Source organism: Marmota monax, unplaced genomic scaffold (assembly GCF_021218885.2).
Source record: "Marmota monax isolate L192 unplaced genomic scaffold, Marmota_monax_Labrador192_F-V1.1 WCK01_AAM20220418_F8-fsc00002, whole genome shotgun sequence".
Lineage (NCBI taxonomy): Eukaryota > Metazoa > Chordata > Mammalia > Rodentia > Sciuridae > Marmota > Marmota monax.
This window is the reverse complement of record NW_026693571.1, coordinates 31071797-31085656: the sequence shown is the minus strand read 5'-3', so window position 1 is coordinate 31085656 and position 13860 is coordinate 31071797.

Below are 13860 nucleotides of genomic sequence, written 5' to 3'. Positions count from 1 at the left end.
AAATTACATTATATTTTTCCTTTCTGACTTTCATTGTACTATGAAATTATATTTTTTATTTATGTGATTATTTAATATCTCCTTCACCTCATCAGAATGTGAGCATATGGGAGCACAGTATACACTTATTAAAAATTAATGACTGATGATGTTAAACCTTGCATTTTACGTGAACTGAGAGGGGAGTAAATATTTTATGGACAAGCTCATAAACATCACTGAACTTCTAAAGATTGAAAAGCTCAGTAATTTGACTTTCTCTTATATACTCTTTAAAATAATACAGATTTTCAAAAGATTTAATTCAGACTATGTCTGAGGAAGTTTATAAAAAATCTATTACCACGTACTACAGATAAAAAACATTTTTACCCCTAAATATAGATATATTATATATGGATAGTGTACTGATATAGAAAATATTATAAATTATACCCTTGTTTTCCAGTTTAGGAAAGAATAAAGTAAACATTCATATATTCACATGATAATTATGATGGGATTATTTTCTCTATCATATATAAACCTTCAAGAGTTAAAAATATTGTTTCTAAAAATTTTCACCTAGCTAATACTTCATATTATTCTCTTTGGTGATTTCTTTATTTTTATTGTTATTTTTAGTAGCAAACTGAAAACTATTAAATTAATGTACGATGTTTTGGATATTCTGCCTAAGGAAATTATTATGAATGTAAAGAGTAAAGTCAATTTCTCTGTTGATATTTCTTACAGAACTCCTGAAAGGTAAACTACCTCCTCTAAACTCTCTGACTGAAGTGGTCTTATGTGTAGACTTGTCTGGATGATGGAGACATTCTTATTTTAGCTGATTAACAACTCCGTGCTCCATCCCATATAACAAAACCACAGAAAAGAGTATGGTAAACTCAGTTACAAACACAATCCTCATTTTCCTTTTACATATTCTATGCTCACACAGCTTTGTTCAGATATTTTCCTGAACTTGAGGTCAAAAACTATAAAAAGCTTGCTTTTTTAGTCCAAGGTCCCTCAAATTCTTTCTAAAGTTCCTGGAAATTTTTCTGAATCTAGTCCCTCTTCTGCACTATACCAAGGATTTGAGGGATGATAGTTAAGAAGAATGCTTAAAATGAGTACTAAATGCTCAAGTATATGCTTAGGTTTTATGATACTTGTTTTTATTATTATAAAATATGTGGAAATATTGCTAAAATATCCAAGCACTGACAATATCCCATGGTGAACAGAGAGCTTTAACATCTTTCTGCTTCCAAATTAGTTCTAAAACTGCTCTGTCTTTTTCTAATTTAGCATCTACCCTCAATTAGTCAACATGCCTGTGATGGTCTTCTCTCAGCCCAGCTCCTAATTTAAATTGATAAATGTACCTTTAAACCAATTTCTGGAGACACCTTCATCTCATCAACCTAAGTTTCACGTTGGACTCACCACAGTCCTGTCTTTTACTCCTTAGTTGGCAATCCTGTGTTAGTGGACAATATTGTTCAACTTTTCTTTGTGTGACCTTGGGGTCCAATTACTAAGATGCCATGTTCTATACTCTGGACTTGCCTCAGCATCTTTCTGTTGCATAAAACAAGAGAGGTTTGTCCTGGATATTGGCTGTGAAGTTAAGAGGCTGCTTGACTAAGTACAAACACACGGCTAGCTCCTCTGACTCTGCACCAGCATCTGAGAGGCAGATTTGCCATTTATCTTGTTCTCGATCAAATTTCTAATGTCACAAATTGTAGTCACCTTTTCTTATGACTGTGCACTTAAGGTATCAATGATTATTTCTCATTCATTCCTGCCATGATGTGCTGCATCACCATAGGACCCAAAGTACAAGGCCAATTCGTCATGGGTTGAACCCTTCCAAATAGTGAAACAAAATAAGATTTTTTTTCTTTATAGCTTGATTATTTCAGATATGATTTTAGAGGAACAGAAAACTGACAAACTGAGACAGGAACCTGCAAGTTTAGAGGCAAAGGGCAAGAAGAAAACAGCTGAGTAGTTGAGGAGACTTTCACAAGAGGCTTCTGTTATGGTTTGGATAGGATGTGTCCTCCAAAAGCTCTTGTGTTAATGCAGATATATTTCAATGTGATTATGAGAACTGTAACCTAATGAATCCACCCTTGTCTAAATGGTAGTAACAGTAAGGAGGTGGGGTGTGGCTAGAGGAAGTGGGTCACTGTGGGGTGCCTTGGAAGGATTCATCTTTTCAGGGACCTGTTCCCCTAGCTCTCTTTCCACTTCCAGGCTGCTGTGTGATGTCTTCTGCAGTCTTGATGTTCTTTCTTGCCTTGGGTTCAGAGTAATGGAACAAGTGTACCTCAGAAACTTTGGGCCAAAATAGATGTTTTCTTCTCTAGTTTGCTCTTCTCAAGTGATGAAAAACTGACTAACACAGCTCCTAATTTCTATTTCTACCTTTTTCCAAGCCATTCTGTACTTCAAAAGATATAGTTAACATATCTTATGCTAGAAGACTCAAAAAAAAAAAAATCATCATTCCTGTGGTTAAACCCCTTTAGATGTTTTACTATGGTCTTCAAGACCTTGTTATGATTTGGGTGATTTCACAGATTTTCTTTTTTTGGTGTGTGTGTGTGTGTGTGTGTGTGCACATGCTTAGAATTTGCACATACTTTACCACTGAGTTACACTCTAGCCACCAGAAACTACTTCTGTCATGTACACCTCTTTCATATTTGTTTGAAATATGCACCTCTCTTTCCACTTTTTATAAATTTACTCTTCCTCTTCCCTCTGCATGGAAATTTTTCTTTTGGGTTTTGGCAAATCTCAAATTATTGCTAATTAGGTCTTCTTTTATTTAACCTCTAAACTAGAGACAGCTCCCCAATTCCTTTATCACGTTGTTTATTTCTTGTGCTTAGCACAATTTATTATTCTGTATTTATTTGTTTATTTACTATTTTCATCAGTACAATGTATTCTTCTAAGGGAAGGGATCTTTTTTACTTGTGCTCATTGCTGAATTCTCACTGTGCATCATCTTACCCCACTATTAGTAGAACTTAATATATATCTGTTAAATAAAGAAAGGAATGGATAAATGAGTGGACTAAGATGATCTCTACTATTAAATGTCTGTGGCTTTACACAAGTATGCCTATATTTTACATCCTAAAAATAATGAATATAAGTTCCAATTAAGATCTAATGATTTTAAGTCTCTTTATAGATAGTGTATCCTAATATAATTTTAAGAAATAAACTGATAGAAATATTGTTTTGACATATATTTATATATTAATCTTAATCTTATTGCTTTACTGCTTATATAATCTAAACAGATTTCTATTCCTTATTATTTGTAGTTAATTTCCAAACACATTTTAGATAAATGATGTACAAATATGTTCATAAACAGAAATATAAGCACCTATCTCTGCACTACTATTGCCTTACCATAACATACCTAAAACTGCCTTCAAAACAATTTTTATTAAGAAGAATGGCCCAATCAAATTATTATATCATTTGATGCAGAGAAAGCACTTGACAAAATACAGCACCCTTTCATGTTCACAACATGAGAAAAACTAGGGATAGTAGGAACATCCCTCAACATTGTAGAAGCTATCTATGCTAAACCCAAGACCAACATAATCTAGATGGAGAAAAATTGGAAGCATTCCCTCTAAAAACTGGAACAAGACAACAATGCCCTCTTTCAATATTTCTATTCAATATAGCACCTGAAACTAGCCAGAGCAGTTAGACAGACAAAAGAAATTAAAGGGATACGAATAGGAAAAAAAGAACTTACACTGTCATTACTTGCCGACAACATGATTGTATACTTAGAGGATCCAAAAGATTCCACCAGAAACCTTCTAGAATTAATAAATGAATTCAGCAATGTAGCAGGATATAAAATCAAAATTCCTAAATCAAATGCATTTCTATACATCACTAATGAATCCTCTGAAAGAGAAATTAAGAAAATTACTACATTCACAATAGCCCTCTCCCCCAAAAAGGTGGGAATCAACAAAAGAGATGAAAGACCTTTACAATGAAAACTACAGATACTAAAGAAAGAAATTGAAGAAGACCTTAGAAAATGGAAAAATCTCTCATGCTCTTGATAGGCAAAATAAATATTGTCAAAATGAACATACTACCTAAATTTCAAATCAGTTTCAATGCTATTCCAATTGAAATTCCATCATCGTTCCTTATAGAAATAGAAAAAGAAATCATGAAATTGATTCGAAAATATAAGAGACCCAGAATAGCCAAAGCAATCGTTAGCAAGAAGAGTGAAGCAGGAGGCATCAGAATACTAGGTATAATAATACTTCAAATACTAGGTATAACAATACTATAAAGTTTTATAGTAACAAAACAGCATGTTATTGTAACCAAAATAGACATGTAGACCAATGGTACAGAATAGAAGACACAGAGACAACCCCACATAAATACATTTATCTCACACTAGACAAAGAACACCAAAAACATATATTGAAGACAGGATAGCCTTTTCAATACATGGTGCAGGGAGAACTGGAAATCCATATGAAGCAAAATGAAACTAAACCCCTCTCATCAGGCACAAAACTCAACTTAAAGTAGATTAAGGACCTAATAATTAGACCAGACACCCTGGGCCTAATAGTGGAAAAGTTGGCCCAAATATTTATCATATCAGATTAGGCTCTGACTTCCTTAACAATACTCCAAAAATGCAAGAAATAAAATCAAGAATTAATAAATGGGGTGGACTCAAACTAAAAAGCTTCTTCTTAGCAAAAGAAACAGTCAATGAGGTGAAGAGAGAGCCTATATTTTGGAACAAATTTTTGCCATATGCATGTCAGGTAGAGCAGTAATCTAGTGTGAGATAAATATATTTATGTGGGGTTGTCTCTATATCTTCTATTCTGGATATATATAGAACTCAAAAAACTTAACACCAAAAGATCAAATAACCCAATCAATAAATGGGCTAAGGAGCTGAACAGACAGTTCTCAGATGATATACATTGGATCAACAAATATATGAAAAAATGTTCAACATCTCTAGTAATTAGAGAAATACAAATCAAAACTACTCTAGTCAGAATGGCAGTTATCAAGAATACAGACAACAATAAATGTTGGCAAGGATGGGGGGGAGGGAAGGCACACTCATTCATTGCTTGTGAGACTGCAAATTGGTGCAACCAATTTGGAAAGCAGTATGGATTCCTTAGAAAACTTGGAATGGAACCGCCATTTGAGTCACTCCTCGGTCTATACCCAAAGGACTTAAAATCAACAGACTATAGTAACGCATCCACATCAATGTACATAGCAGCTCAATTCACAATAACTAAAGTGTGTAAGCAACCTATATGCCCTTAAATAATAGATTAATGGATAAAAAAATGTGGTATATATACACAATGGAATATTACTCATCATTAAAAGAGAATAAGATCATGGCAAGGTAAATGGATGAAGCGGGAGAATATCATGCTAAGTGAAGTAAGCCAATGCCAAAAAATTAAAGGCCAAATGTTCTCTCTCATAAGTGGATATGGATCCATAATGGATGGGGGGTAGCACATAGGAAAACTGGAGGAAATTTGGGCAAGGGACAGGGAGAGGTGGGGAAGGGGCATGTGGGCAGGAAAGATGGTGCAACATTACATTGTGTACAACCAGAGAAATTAAAATTTGTGGTGTAATTGTGTACAACAAATAAAATTTCATTATGCTGTCATACATACCTAATTAAAATAAATTAATAAAAAAGAAAATAACAAAGACAAAATATTTGTTTTGGATGATATATTTTGGCACTGGAATAGGTAATTATGAAAATACTTTATTTGCTAAGTTTGCTCATTTCACTATTGAGCTTGCTTATTGCAAATAACTTATTCTAAATTCTGATTGGTATGGAATTATTTTCTTATTGTCAGCAGCATAGAGGGGATGGGAGGATCAGAAATGTTCATTCCAGAAGGGAGGGATATTTTATCACTGGTAGTATTTAAAATTCCTGCACATGGTGATAATAACTAGCAGGCTGACTTCTAGTCAATTTTGCTTTTACTTAAAATTCTATACAGAGAATGCACCACTCTTATTACCTATACCTACAAGCAGACTTCTCTCAGGATGCTTCCTCTACTTCTATTGCTAGGTAGTTTTTTAAATGACAAACATATATACAATCCTTCTTATATATAAAATATACTAAGTATATAAACATATATAGCATATTGTATTAAATTTGGATGTAAATACATGTGCATTTATCAATTAATTTCTGTGACATTTCCTATAGAATTCCTTATATAATGCAAGAGAAAAAGTAATACATGAGAAATAATGACCAGAAATCATTAATGATACTTTTTAATTAACTTTTCTTTATTTTTAAAAAAATTTTATTAATTGTCAAATTAATAAATCAAGACAGGAACTTGCCTTCCTGGTTATGTAGGGAAGGCACAATGAGTATGTCTCTGTGTTTGTGGGTGTGTACACACACAAAATTCTTTTGATATATAATTACATATACCCTCATATTTATATTGTATATTACACTTTTATTTTATATTTCCATAATATATTGCACCACATATTTTTTTTCATAATTCTATCAACTTATCATACTGATTTATCACATACTTTGTTTTTTATATACAAGAATATATTTTGGTACATTTTTATAGTACATTTTTATTAGCTATAATGTATTTTAATATATGGATATACTATAATTTGATTTATATTAATAGTTGCCTGTAATAGAATAGGGATAGTTTTCAGTATTCTTAATTACAAAATTACTCCAATGAATAATCCTTTACATGAGTCATTTTAGGTGTGGCAGTGTAATTCTAGAGAAAGTTCCCAGGGAAATGATTAAGGCTATGTTTATATGTTTTTTTTTTTCTTTCAAAATTTAAAATCAAGATCTAACATGTGAGTATAAATAAAAATCAGAAAAGTTTTAACCTTTTTATTCTTAAAATATTATATTTTTTGTCAATATTCTTCACATGAAATACAGTTGGTCTCATTTTTTTGGTCAGATGTCATAATCAACTATTGAGCTTTTAAAGAGTTTCCTTTATAGAATCTCCACTTTAGAAATTCTTAGATGACTCTCATGCATTGTCTCTTTGTGTTCTACAGGTTATTATGAAGCATAGTTTTGTGGATCATTGCTCTTAAATATATGAGAATTTAAATAGTACTAATACATAAAATCTGCATTACAATTATTAGATAATGTTCTCATTTTTCATTTGTCTCTTGTCTTTTATGCACAATCTTAACAAGATAATTGAAAGTCTATTTGGAATAGCTTGGAGGACATAATAACCTTAGAATGTATGTGCTGCAGCTCTAATTAACATTATCATTATCACACACAACATGCAGGGTATTATTCAAAAGTTTGAATTCTGGAACTCATACTAACTTTTTTTTTTCCTGATAAATCATCTCACATCTGTTACATTGCAATGAGGAAGCAAAATAGTTTGCTAGTGTCAAAAAATAAATAATACTATCCCTCAGAGTCTATGTTTATACAGACTGAATAAGTCAAGACATGGTCTTAATCTTCTCATTTGAAGGACAAATTAGACCACAACATAATATCAAAAGGTCTGATGAATTCCTTAATTGGGTGTCCCTAGAATTGAAACACAATAATGATAATTTCTAACAAAGATCAATAGCAAAAAGAAGTTGACAATTAACAACACAAATGTCAAGCAAAAGTCACTAAAAGAAAAAAAATATGAACTCCTAAATTCCCAGCTAACCTAATCATAACATCATCATCTAATAATCTCACCTCATGAGAATAAACTTCGACTTGTGACAAATTTGAACTAAATATTTATTGTATATCATCGATGTATATAAAAGATTCTGAAATAGAATTAACATTGAAAACACGTCTCTAACAGTAAAATAAAGCAGTAACACTAGAAAATAAACAACAACTTCTGAAGCTACTTTATTGTTTTCTGAGAAGAACAAGTCAATACCTTCGTTTTAATCTGTAGCTCACATTGCCAGAGGCATAGATCTAATAATTTGTTTGAGTGGCATATTCTATAAGAAGTAAAGAGACTTGAATCACTTTCAGTGCTTGTGGATACAAGTATCGACCATCTATTCCCCAAGGTTATGTATCTTATGTCAGAAGTGATGGTAACCATGTTCTGGATGCTCTTTTCTGCCCGCCTTCTCTATCCTTTTCTCTCTTTCCCTCATCCTTTTATCAACTCAAATGTTGCTAACATCTACAGAAATTCATTTTTTGAGGACGAAATATGATAATTTAATGTTGATACTGTCTTTTTGACATTGAATTAGCCAATATTTTTATAGTTTTTATAGTTAAAATACTATTTCAGCTCTATCATTTTATTGACACAATTCAGGGCATAGGACTCAATGTTTAAAAAATGTAATAAAAATTTGAATATGAACTGGAGATATGATGATGTAATGACAAGAAAATTTTATAAATCAAATATGATTGAGTATTTTTAAATAATTTGGATTGGGGAACAAATTTTAAATCACAGTAATTTCAATTTTTATCTTTAGATTTTCTTGAATGTTTTTACTTGAAGTCACATTGATGGGGATTTTAAATGCTATCAGTATAATGATAAAATTGAAGACTTGAGTGAAACCTTGGACAATGAACACAATCTCTTATTTGGTAGCTTTGAGAACTTGATCTAAACACAAAGACAACTATGGATAAAATGCTCTTGACTTTTCACAAAAGTAACTTGACTCTCCCTTTTCTTGTCATTTACTTATCTTTTTAGGAGCTGTAAGTATTTTTAAGAAAGAAACTAGTTTCTACACATGCCGCAGTCTGGCTGGGCACAAATTATGAGCCACTGAAGCAGGAACAAACTTTATTTCTGAACTTCACCAGCACACTTCACATGCTCCTCCAGGAAAACCCAACCAGAAATCCCTCCTCCAGCACTTCCCCAACCAGTGGGAACTCTCCGGGATGAGAACTCCAAAGTAGCAGGCCAAGGTGGACAGCAGGGGTCTAATATACACAGCTTAACATAACCATTATCATCTCAATGGCTTGCTTGCATCACCTCTCAACCATTCCTTCTGGCAAAAATGCCATGAGTCATTCAGACTAGGCTATGGCTCTCAGCATACACACACACAAAAAGATTAAATATTGACTAACATGAATTTTATTTATCATGTCTAAGTCACTACAGATGTTTTAGGATGATTGAGAGAAAAAAAAGTCTATATGCAAATTGCTATGTTTTTAGTAAAACATTCATAAGTAAATTTTGTGCCAAATGCCTTGGGAGCATTAGTTAATAACACCCCATTAGTGTTCATTCCTCAGGGCCATTCAGTACAAGGAAAGAAAAAAAAAAAACAATGAACAAAAATCACATTTCTTCAAGAAAAATATGTCAACCTATTGAGTGTAAAAGGCAAGCTACTCTCTGAGATAATAATTGATGGTAATAAAACACCTAAGCAATTGATTAGCAAAGATAATAGAATAATTGTGTATGCTTGGCAATTTATGAAGTATATTCTCCTGTATTAATAATTTTGAATTTTTACATATCTTGAAATGTGCCTCTTTCTTTTCACTATTCCTTCCAGCTCAGCAAGTGATGGAAAAGTAGCCTACAGTGGCGCAAGGAAGACATTCTAATCCTGGTTCTGCCACTTGGTGATGGAATTAGGCAGAGTTTACCTTTTCTATGTGCCTAAATTCATTTGACTCTTAAAATAAAGCTCAAAGTGAATTCTAGTTTCCTTTATTTTGTAATGTCTTGATTCTTAAATATTAGTTATATAGTTTTAAGATAAAATTATGTGTATCTCTTGGTGGCATCTTTTAGTAACCTATATCATTAACTAGGATTTTTATAACTTCTAGAGAGAGGTTGACAATTTTTTTCTCTGGAGGGCCAGACAGTAAATTTGTTCTACCTTTTGGGCCATATAGTCTCTGTCACTAGCACCAACTGTGCTGTATTACCAGGAAAGCATTTGGGGACAGTTCATAAACAAATGTGTGTGGCTGTACTCAAGCATCAGCTGGATAGGGGTTGCTATCCCTGTTCTGGAGGGAAATAATAAGAATAGTAGAAGATAATTTTTCAGATTATTTTTAGAGGGTTGGTTGAAGGTTAGCAGAGATAGTTACTGATAAAAGCCATACTTTGGATAATTATTGCATTTTCTTGTCACTGAATTTTGTTAAATTATTAATAATTTGTGAAACATAAAGGAAAATTATGTTATCTAATCAAATATGATATAAATTGTGTATTTGCATCAATTAAAGTTGAATAAGTATAGATTTCAGACTAGCTTAATCTTTTCTTCTCTGAGCATTTCTCTCTCTCTCTATATATACATGACCCTCCAATTCTGTGGGGGTGGGAAGGATCCACAGTATAAGCCTCCATATTTTGGGGGGAAATGAGATAGTGGTGTCATACATGGGTTGGACAATATGACTCTGAGCTCATTGTATTCTTTTTGCTTTCACCACCACAACTAGTCTCTTTGGAATTTCCAAGTGAGGCCATCTTTGAGGATCATGGCTACCATCTACTGTGGGTGTGGGGAGTGGGAGTGACCTTAGCAGATGGTGCACTTATCACCTGCAAGTGTTGGTGAGATCCATCATCTATAATGTTTTTGGCACAATGAAACCAAATGCCAGTTTCAAAATAATATTATTTAAAATTATATATATCTAAATAATCTTTTTCTTTAATAGTTATAACTTTATGCTGACTATTGATAGTTAAAATTGCTATTTTCACAAATATACATTTTTTCAAAGTTGTGGTTGATTTGCTTTGTGTTTCACTAAAAAATAAACTCTGTTCATTTATGTAACTAAAGTATTTGTGAGTCTAGATAAAATGCAAGTATTTTAGGATTCAACTTTTATTTTTAAGATCTTTTGATGCAACTAATATAAATGATTTAACAAAATACTTTTTTTTAACTATGAAGTAATTTTATTTATGAGTGATTTCTTCCTTAATGTTTTTATGCCCATTTCAGTATTTGCCAAATCTGTATAGTTTACAACTAAAAAAAGCTTATAAACTTATGAGTCTATTAAAAATAGTAGGTATAAAATTCTGACAATAGCATAAAAACAAAGAAAATTAACAACCTTTTGAGATGTTGCATTTTTTAAAAATTTCGGTAGGAAGCTTTTAACATACATATGGAGATAAATAAGAAAGTTGCTCAAAAATTATGGCAGTTATTTTGGCACCCTTGATAAAGTCATATTAAATATAAAGGTGTATTTGTACAGATTTTGTGTTTGTTTAACAGAGATAAAAATAAAACTCTGAGAAGCAGCACAGTTTTCTGGTAAGGACCTATATTGCCCTCTATATATTAAGTGGTAATTACCATCATTATACATTTATTGAAAATTATTTTAAAATAATATTTCATGAAATGAACATAAGCATTCAGAATTCAATGAATGCCATCTTGTAATTTCCAATAAAGCAATTTTCATAGCTTCATTTTTTAAATAGAAAACTTTGCTCTTTTATAATACATTACTAGTTCTGGCTGGGCACAGTGGCACAGACCTGTAATTCCAGTGGCTCTGCAGGCTGAGACAGGTGGATTGTGTGTTCAAAGCCAGCCTCAGCAAAAGTGAGGCACTAGGCAACTCAGTGAGACCTTTTCTCTAAATAAAATACAAAATAGGGCTGAGAATGTGAAGTGTCCCAGAGTTCAATCCCTGGTACACCCCCCACCAAAAAAAAAATACATTGCCAGTTCTGGTAATATAAGCTATGAGAGCATTTATTATATATAATTTCCCCTAATTTTCTGCATATCATTGTTGTTTCTATACAATTTTAGCTGAATTTTTTGCCTAGATTTTTTTTTTGGATTAATTGAATTTCATAAGAAAATCTGTGTTTAATACAAAGAGAATTTTCTGCTTTTCACCATTGATTATTTCAAAGTATGTTGGCAGTTTTAGGTAAGGTAATGATGAATTAAAATTTCTAATCAACACAGACCTTTTAAAATTTTAACTTTTATGACATGCTATTAAATATCAATTGTCAGGGCACTTAAACATCAGTCATATAAATCACATTAAAGTTGCTATTTAGTCTATCATCTATTTTAAACAGCATTAAATCAGCATTAAATCTTATCAACATTCCAGTTACATACTTTACTATTAATTATTATGTGTATTTGTGGGATACCCTGTCAACTTTAGGTGATAAGTCATTAGGTGATAAATGGCATATGAATATCTTGTATCAAATGTTTCTCTGGGTGTGTAGGTTTAAAGTCTCTTTGAGAAAGGTAAAATACAGAAACAGACATTAACTGCCCCCCCCCCAAAAAAAAACATTAATTGAACTTATATTAGAAGAAAACTTTTTGTTTGAGAGAGAGAGAGAGAGAGAGAGAGAGAGAGAGAGAGAGAATCTTTTAATATTTATTTTTTAGTTTTCAGTGGACACAACATCTTTATTTTATTTTTTGTGGTGCTGAGGATGGAACCCAGCGCCCTGCACATGCCAGGCGAGCGCACTACTGCTTGAGCCGCATCCCCAGGCCAAGAAGAAAACTTTTTACTTAGAATTTGGTATCCAAATATAAGTACCATATAGCTTCAGTGATGATATGGAAAAATAAATTATGCAATTACATTTTTATTTTTTGTATTATATTATTCATAGTATATATTCACTATGATTTATTATGTGATTATATAGATTACACTTAACAAGGCAGTAACATTGTACAGCTATGAAGGTGACCTTCATATCCATGGTGTTGCTTAAGAGTTGTTTTTTAAGCACAAATATTTAAGACTCTCATTTGTAGCATCAGAATCACTTATATTATAAAATACATTTATAAAAACTTAAAATAGTTTTTTCTCTAAAACATTACATTTTGAAACAATTGTAAGAATAAAAGTTAGTTTCTTCCTTCTAACTATATTAATGCCAATGATGTTTTGAGAATTACTTGCTGTTATTTTAGTAAAGAGAATCCAGAGGATTGTTTCTGAATAAATGACCATAGCTTATTCAATTTTTCTTTAGGTAACTGTTTTTTCCCATTGTTATTTCTATTTCTCTGTATACATACATATATGTTAAACATATGCATATAAAGAAATAAGCATGCATGTATATATAAATAAGAAATAAATATAAATAAATATATACGTATATACTTATGCATATGTATATTTATTTCTCTTTATTTACCTATTACACTCCAATCTTTTAAGGAAACTATTTAAATGTTAATCTTTCCTTTAAACTTTTGCCTTCTAACATTCTCCCTGACTCTACTTCCAGGAGCCCTGTATTCTAAACCCCAAAGAATTCTATCACTGTAATAAGTATAACATGCTTCTCTGATCCTCTGGGCCTTTGTTTATCTTGTTCTCTCTACCTGAAATAACTATATACATATATGTATCTTTATTAAAAAGAGGAAATGCACTAAAATTTCTGTATCAAAAATCCCAGCAAATTTTTCCTACTTTTCAAATTTTCTGCTGCTATTCCTCTTTCATAGAATGTCTTCTTAATCCTCTCTTCCCTTTTCTAGTTCTCACCTCCTCCATATTGTGTTTTCTCTGACTACTGCAGCATCCATTATAATTGCTCTGAAATAACATTTCAATTTTTGTCTGCATAATTTAAAAAATTTATTTATTTATTCTAATTTATTTTTTCTAATTAGGTCTATATGGCAACAGAATGCATTTTGATTCACTGTACACAATTGTAACACAACTTTTTATTTCTCTGGTTGTCCATAATGTTT